Raw genomic sequence first — 8,646 nt, 5'->3', positions numbered from 1 at the left:
TGACTGATGCTCACAACTACGCTGGCATTTTCACAGATCTACAGTGACTCTAAGGTCTCTTCCCTGCTAATTCACAGCTAACGATGGTTTACAAATAATGAAGGTTATTTTTGCCCCACATGAAATACTTTGTCAATGCTTTTCTGTCTGCTCGGTTTGCTTCCCGAGGTCCTTCTGAAACACGCAGTAATCTGTCCTGATCGATTTTGTGCTCCGCAGCTGCAGGTGGAACCAGTTCATACAAGCACGCTTCTCTTAGGTGAGGCAGCTGATACCAAACCCTATACCCACGTTTCCAGCTTCTTTACAGCAAAGATTTACCTATTATCTTCTGTCACTAGCTTAAACACTGCCCTCTAAAAGTCGCTATGATGATAGCTATAGCCACGACTTCTTACCTACATTAATGATATAAATAGCAATAACTCGCCTAACTAATCTCAGCCTCTGGAAGCCAGTGGAAATTTTTCTATTGACTGTAGTGGGTCAAGCCCTACACAGTGTTTCCTGACCCCTTGCCCTACTTATTCTCTGTTTCTGTTTCCCATACACGTCTAACTGTTCAGCTGGCTGCACTTTGTTTTTCTCCATGTTGAAGCAAAATCCTGATAAGGAGGTCCCAGGGGTCTTCAGCTTGTCATCGCATCCCTTTGCGGACTGAATGTGTGCAGAACGCTTTAGGAAGAAGCAAAAGCTAAATATAGACCGGTTTAAAGCCTACCCATTAAGGGCATGCCTACATGACACGAATGCAACTTGCTTAGGTACCAGGAGCAGTGTAGTCATGGAGCTAAGTATAACCGAAACAGAGGAACTGGCTCGCAAATTGTTCACCCGCTCACACATCCTGTCTCTCCGTGCCAAGTATCAGAGGCTTGGAGGAAGATATAAAAGCTCATAATAGCCAGTTAAATGCTAATTTGCCCATAGGGTAACTTTCTTCCTGATTCAGCTCTTTAGCAGCCGGGTTATGGCCTGAAGCATGTAACACTTAAGCTTTTCTGTCTTAACCAAGTGTTACTGCAGATGTGCTTTTTATACACAGAAACTGGTAATACAAGTGATAATAGAATTAAAAGTACAGGAAATAATCTCTTGTAGAAGTGGCACGTTACACCTAGCCTCAGCTGCCCCTGCAGTTTTTCATGGACAGTGAGGACTTGGACCTTTATTCCAGAAAGACAAAACATTATTTTGCATTAATAAAGCCTGTTCTTTTTTTTTTTTTTTAATGGTAGTAATATTGCTGCCCACCTTTTCCTTTCTGTGCTATAAATTACTTCATCTGCCGCTACATCAGCTGCTTATCCAGCAAGGAAATCATCAGCTAATGAAACAAAGATGAGAGTATTTATTGCTTGATTGGGCTGATCACAATTCTGGGGAGATGAGCAGAGCAGATTGTGTTAAGGATGCAGAAAAACTGCCCCTTACTTTCACTGAAACACCAACATTTGGTGCCACAGCATCCCAACCCTATGTTACAGGGACCATTGGTTCTGACGCATTGGTCCAGAGGAAGAGGGTTGCCTTTTTACATCCTGACAGAACAAAAGCTACTACACTGAAATCAGAGAAGTTTCTCTGGGGGACAAACCAAAGCATATTCCTGCACAGAGAATGATCACACGCAACTACCCACAGGATAGCTGGCAATTTAAGAGCCAGGACAGCTTCATGCTTTTATCAGCTCTGCGTAGAGCAGAGTTTTTTCCTGACTGTTGTTGTTGTCTCAGTGTGGCTAACTTGGAGGTCATTAGATGAGTTAAGGTCTGATGCTTCGTGGTGCTGGGTTGCCTCAGGGGGTGAAGCGTGAAATACCCCATCAGACCTTGTATCCTCCTGGATCAGGCCCAGCTGATGAAACTTCAGTTCCTAAATGCTGTCTTCCCTGTTCTGCCAAGAGCCCGAAGAGTTAAAGTTATTAACTGGCTTCAGAATAAAATGCATTAGGAATAAATATGCTTTAGGATAAACCTATTAAATGGATAAAAATGCCATTACCAGTGGTGAAATACGATTGTGTGACCTTTTAAATAAATAAGCCTGCTATGCACCAAATTATGTCAGATAATAAGCTTTATACATGATAAAGTCATGCAGTCGCTCTCAATCTTCAGGCTTACAATGAGATATCGCTAGCCATAAAGGGCTTCTGAAATGTTACAGTAAAGAAAATTGCTTCCAGCTATAAAAATTTAACCACTAAAACAAATGTAGTTTCTCATAAAATTCTATGCGAGGCATTGGTGGTTAGAGGGAAAACTTGCTAGAAACAAACCAGAGGTATCCAAACTATTTTGAAAATACACAGCCCTTCGTAAAATAACTCAGATTCTGGTTAAATCTGGAAAAGCTCTGTTGGAAGGAAAAGGGTTATAATCCCATAACACCAGTCAGATCAAAATTGTGTTCCTATGGTCATAGAAATATGCTTGTGGGATATGTCTGGATACAAACGTTGCTATGGATCCAGGCTAACCTACACCAGTAATTTTGGTGCTTGAACAAACAGAGGAAATGCTGAGCTCTCCGGCTGCCCTGCATCTTGGGGCTGTCCGTGCTATGCCTCAGCAGCTTGCCCAGATTGCTTCTGACGTAGCGAGGGTGGAAACAGAGCTGGATACGATCAGCTTGGTGGGTAGAGTCAGATGTGTTTCATCAGTCAGCTACCAGCTTCACGTGGGGCAGAACTGGCTCTCTGCTGAAAGTCAGAGGCCATTTGAAATGGCCTAAACAATTACCAAAAAAAAGAATGAATGAAGCAAAATCTCTCTTTCATTCCAGCGATGATGAGCAAAAACCTCCTGGTGAGGCATGTACAGTTTTAATCAAATCATCAGGGTCGCTTCATCTATTGTTACATGAACATCGGCGAACGCCTGCAATTCCCAGCTGGGGTCTAAAAGACAACGCCAGGGACTGAACACTCCTGGAATTCCCCACCACAATCAGTTATCATCTCCAAAGGCAATGTTGAACAACATATCAGATGTTAACACAAGGAAGCATTCCTGTTCTGCTTTGTTTTGTTTTTAGAGCTGGGAGAATGTAAACACTTTATTATTATTATTATTATTATTATTATTATTATTATTATTATTATTATTATTATTATTATTATTATTTTGAGGAGAGAAGGAATCTTGTTCACCTCCAGTGAGCAGCACTGGCAGTTTTTCACCAACACCCTAGCCAGCACAAGCCAATACATCTGTCCAGGCAGGAGCTCAGCCACATCCCGAAGTGCCTCCAGACCCTTGCCCTCTTGTTTTATCGCAGCTCCTCAAAAACAGTCAATTGTGAGCATAAATCCTGCAGAGCCGGCACGTGATCGGCGGCGGAGGACAGCTGCTCATTATATAATCCCTCCAAACCATTGATGCAGCACTTCCCAGCGAGCAATCGCCTTGCTCTGAGTCATCTGGAAAGTCTCCGGCTCCGTGAGCTTCCAGGAGCAGACCCGTCCCGACAGGTTGGATTTCCACTTCCCATTTCAGATTACAGGAGGTGCCCTCTGTGTCATCCCGCACACGGACACGGCCCGTGCCGGCTGCCCCGTGGGAGTTGCCAGCAAGCGCTGGGGCTCACGGCTCGCTGCTGGTGACTCGCCTGCGGGCATCGAGCAGCACAACCCAGGGCATCCGCAGGGCCAGGAAATCCTCACCCTGCTGTCAGCCCTCCGCTGTGACCTGCCGCTGGGAGGACGGATGCCATCAAGCACCGTGTCCCCGCTACTGTCACCAGCATGGGGGCTCGGTTAGCTCGCTCACTCTTCTTTTGTTCCCTCAAGGCAAAGCCAAGTCGTAATCCGGCCACGGGTCGCAGATCTCAGCAGGGTGCAGTGCACGGGGTCTACCTTTGGATGAGGAGATCTCCTGCCAGCTTAGGGGATCTCCTGCCTCCAAGTTGGTGCCTGACAGACAGGTAGAGCAATCTGCGCTACCAGCAAAGCTGAGGAGCTCATTTTTCACAAAACCGACTGATCTCAACTATGGCCATCTCACTCGTACTGAACACCACAACCAAAAGAAAAAAGAAAAAAAAAAAAACTGAGTCAGCAGCAAGCAGGGCTGTAATAAAACTGGGAAAAACAAGACTGGTTGGGTTAGGCTGGCTGGTAGGTGCTGAGAGAGCTAGGCTGGTGTTATCACTTCCAGGGGGAACAGGGGGGAAAGGTGGAAAGTAACCCCTCTCCTGATTCTCCTTCCCCCACATACAATGCAGTTTCTTCAATCTTTACCATCATCACAAAGCTGCTACAAAAGGATCATACCAGGCAACACTTAAACTGTAATAAAATTGATATAATTTTAGGACAAAAATTGCAAAACCATCAAGTTTCGGTGTTCATTATGGTTTGGATAACATTCCAGTTATCTCATTCATAATGATAATTAATAATCATAATTTGGCTAAAATATTAATTTTAATGGCTCAATCATAAATGGCTAAAATATTAATTCAGACTCAAAACTCTTATTTCCTCATTTTTTTAATTATTTTTCTTAAAATAAATGAAGAGTGTTTCCTGAATTGTACCCGCTACAAGGCAAGACTGTTTAACAGAGTGGTATTTAACAGTTTTCAGCCCTAAGTGTAACGGACCATCAATGGATAAAATAGAAGTCCTCTATTCCCTATATTTTACATAGTTTTATGATACTTGCATTTTTATTAAACCAGCCAATGAAAATAGTAACCATAGCCAAGTTTTCATTTAGTTTCAGGAGTCTGAACAGTGATTCAGTTGTTCACAGTGGGTTGCTTTATTTCATCCCTTTTTTCTTCTCAGCAACAGAAGTACCATAAAGCTAAGAACTGGGTTTGCAGTGTAACCCATCATAGTAATTCATTCACTTTTTGTTTCCTACGGGTAAGGTATAACCACTGCTTTAACATTGCTGTTTGGGTACAACTGGGTACAAAACCCAAACATCAAGTGTAATCTAAAATATGCGTTGTTCATAAAGGGCAGATACCATCTTCCCAGTACAAGTCATTGGCCTTAACATGATGAACTTGCTATCTCATTATCAGTTTGTGCTTTATTTATGTATTTATTTATTTTGTCTCTATTAAGAATGGACAGGCAGGCACCTGCCAGAAATAAAACCATCTACATTGAGATTGGGAACTAGACTCTCCAGATAAATGGAATCAATTGAATCATATAAATTGAATAAATAATGAATGTATATCCGTAAAAAAATGAAGAAAGTTGCATTTATTTCCAGCTCTTTTCCTAAATTTATGAATATTTATCTCTGGTTTATCTCCGTCCTTAGTTCTTACAGTGCAAGCAAACCTCGTGTCTTCTCCCACAAGATCATAAGCAGATGTTCTCCATCGACAACTGCAGCAATAACTTGTAAACAAAGTGAAAATAAGATGGGATTTTCTACTCTACTTAAAAGCTTTCCGGTGACTTTGTTTAACCACACACTGACAGAGCTGCTATGCAAATTGTTGCGAACGACACAGCAACTTGTACGGCACCGCTTTTATGTCTAGCTCCGAAGAAGCTGAAACACCGAGCTCAGGACTCCTCTCCGGTGGGTTGGTGGAGGTTGTCTCCCCCCTCTCCGAACCCGTCTGACTCACAACGAGCCCCGCGGAGGAGACAGGTGGGTTGGTACGGCGGATGAGTTGAACGGCCGTGGTTCTCACACGAGGAAAGGCTTCGGATAATTGCTCGTTAGTCACCGGAAAGCAATGCTGGAAGAAAAATGCATGAATAGATGAATGAGTGAACGCCGGAGTAATAAGCTACTTCCTACACGTGGCGCGTGAGCTCTCGGCGATGGCGACTCATTTTCATGACACGCACAAGGGCTGCAGGCAGGCACCGCAGACACACCGAGCTGCTTCCGTGCTGGGGGAGCCTGGGTCCGGCACGATTTGCTGCTGCTTCAGCACGCTGCGTGCCCCCAGCACGGCCACGGCCATTCCCTGAGTGGTGGAGAGTTGACAGAATGAGATTAAATGGCATTAAATGGCATCTTCGTTACACGAGAGCCTTTAATTATACACATTATTGCTGAATATCACATATTGCTGAATATAGTGAGGAAAATGCTCTTCCAAATCTCAGGCAGTGAGAAGGGGCCCAGCTGGACTGGGTGCCCGTCCTGGCTTTGCCTGAGGCCTCTCCTGCCACGTTAGCTCAGAGCACGAGAGCCACCGAATTGAAGGTTGCATAAGCAGCGCAGCCCGGCACTTCCTAACTTCAGGGAGCGAGACTTTGCAACCTGTGTGTAATTGCTAAATTGGGGCTGATTCAGAAGCTTGACACACAAAGATAAGAGCAGCCCACGGGCTCTCCATCCTTCTGCACAGCCGCACGTTGCAGGCAATTATCTGAGGAGGATTGGATCAACACGTTGGTTATTTGCTCAGAGCCCTGGGACAGCGACCAGTTGGGCTCCAGGTTGCCTCTGCGTGGCTGAAGCAGCGCTTCCAGCACTCCGGGTGTTTGGGCTCGGTACCCTCCGAACCAGACCTGTAGGTGCTACAAAGAGAAAGAGCTGTCCGAGGGCTAAAAGGTGGTGTTGCCATTCGGAGGGCGAGTAGGTAGAAGAGTAGATGTCTGCTCGGAGAGGGAAATAAGCAGTCCTGCATGCAGTGAGGCAGATGGCTTGGAAACGGTTTACCGAATTCCTTGGTGTCTCATAAATTTCAGCATTGAGTATAACTCGAGTACAAGTAGGGCTGAACTCCTCTCCCCAGGACAACTGTGAAGTCTCACTTCACTGATTTTCACCAAACCCGTAAGGAACACACATTGGCAGTCTCAGTTGAACTTGCACAACAGGCTCAAAAATCATCAGTTATGAAAGGCAGGGATCACATAACCCCTCTATGCCTGGTTTCCCTAGCTGACAACCCCCCAAAAAAAATGTCCTCGGTGTTCTGGGTTTTATTTTCTCAGATTTTAATAAGAGGGGATCATTTGCCTTTTGTCTTCACACAAAAATTGTGCTGTAATTCCCCCTCCTTCCAACCCCAAGCACAAGAAACACCCAGGGTGAGGAGATGCTAGGGCAACCTGATCTCCTGGAGACCCGAGATGAGCTGTACGTACTCTGAGCTTCCCTTGAAAATAATACCCCCTGCTTCAGGTTACTTCGCCTGCCCGGTACATACCATGCCCTCACATGCATCTTCATCAGCGGACTTGAACGAACCCTTTGAAGGGGATGGGTTTTTCCGCCCTTTATTTTAGAGTTCAAGATGCTGAAGGAATGTGAGGGGAAAGCTCACGTGAGGTTAACTGAGGATTCTCCCTGCACCACGCACACCAGTGTTTTGTTTTTTTTTTAAGCCCTTAAGCCTTAAAATGCAGGGAAGCACCAGCTCCCCTCCACGCTCAAGGGAGGTCTCATTCACTGAATTTGCTCTTCGGTCCTCCCCCCACAAAAAAGGTTAAAAAAAACAACAACAAAAAAAAAAAAAACAAAAACAACCCACCCTTCTTTCAAGGAGCAGATAGCACTTTTTAACATAGCTACAGAAGAATCCTTTGATTTTTTTCTTGTTTGAGCCAAACAAAATGTGGCATCAAAGAAAGGATTTGTCTCTTGAGCTCTTCCTGACTAGAACACACTGCCAAGAAGCCTCTTCTTCAGATCATACTCCTGAAAAACAGACCCATCAGAGCAAATGAGTTAGGTTCTTCAATTTCTCAGTTGAAATCTTGGACACTTCAGTCCCAAAACTTTTTTTTTTTTTTTTTTTAAAAGTCCTTTCCACGCAACCCAAGTTGAACGTCTGGGAAAAAACAAGCTACTTCTTAGGCCTTCTAACAATCCCTTCTCCTATCACTACCCAATGGAAATGGTATGAAATTTGTGAAAGCTAAAACAGCCGCACAGGTGAATTTACCAGAAATTGCAGTTATTTTCCTCTCGGTGTGTATGTACAAGTTAACTTCATGCTGAAAGGTCATACTAAGTTCTCAAAACACAGCCTGTAACACTCACGTATAGCAGTCTGTCATCCGAATGTGATTGTTTCAACACCTGAGCGTGCTGAGTAAATCAAAATGCTGCTCTTCAACACCGCAGAAGTGTTCTCTGGTATCAAAAGGCAGATCTAAGACACTGTCTCCAATACAAAATGAGTGGCCTGGAATACCGTACAAACTGCGTAACACCTACACTACAGAAAATATTAAAACACTGCACACCTCAACGAACAGAGCAAGCTGCGCCTTTCCATCCTGTGCTTAGGTGGTTTAGCCTATGCGTGCTGATACGCAGGCTCAAGAGCTGCTTTCGCACTGAAGACATACAAAAAAACAGAATAAAATAAAATTGTCATTAGTATTTAATCACCTGTAAAAAATAAACTAGCAATTTCAGTTTACAACTCATTGCACAAGATCAAAGCAGGCCTTCGGTCTAAACACAGGAAAGTGACTCCCACCTACGGGCAGTGAAGAAATATACTCACATCAGCAAAATAAAGAACGTGGATGAGCCACAGAGCATTCAACTCACACTGCACAGCCTAATCCAAAGTGAAGCTCATCGCAAGGCTCCTAGGCTCGGGGGCTAGAATTTTCACAAATACCAAATGACATTTTCAAAAGAACTTTCAAAATATGGGAACAACTGAACTCCCGGAGAGCTCTACACTTCTCCG

The sequence above is a fragment of the Aythya ferina genome (assembly GCF_964211825.1).
Source record: "Aythya ferina genome assembly, chromosome: 2".
NCBI classification, from domain to species: Eukaryota; Metazoa; Chordata; class Aves; order Anseriformes; family Anatidae; genus Aythya; species Aythya ferina.
This window is presented reverse-complemented; position numbering follows the sequence as displayed.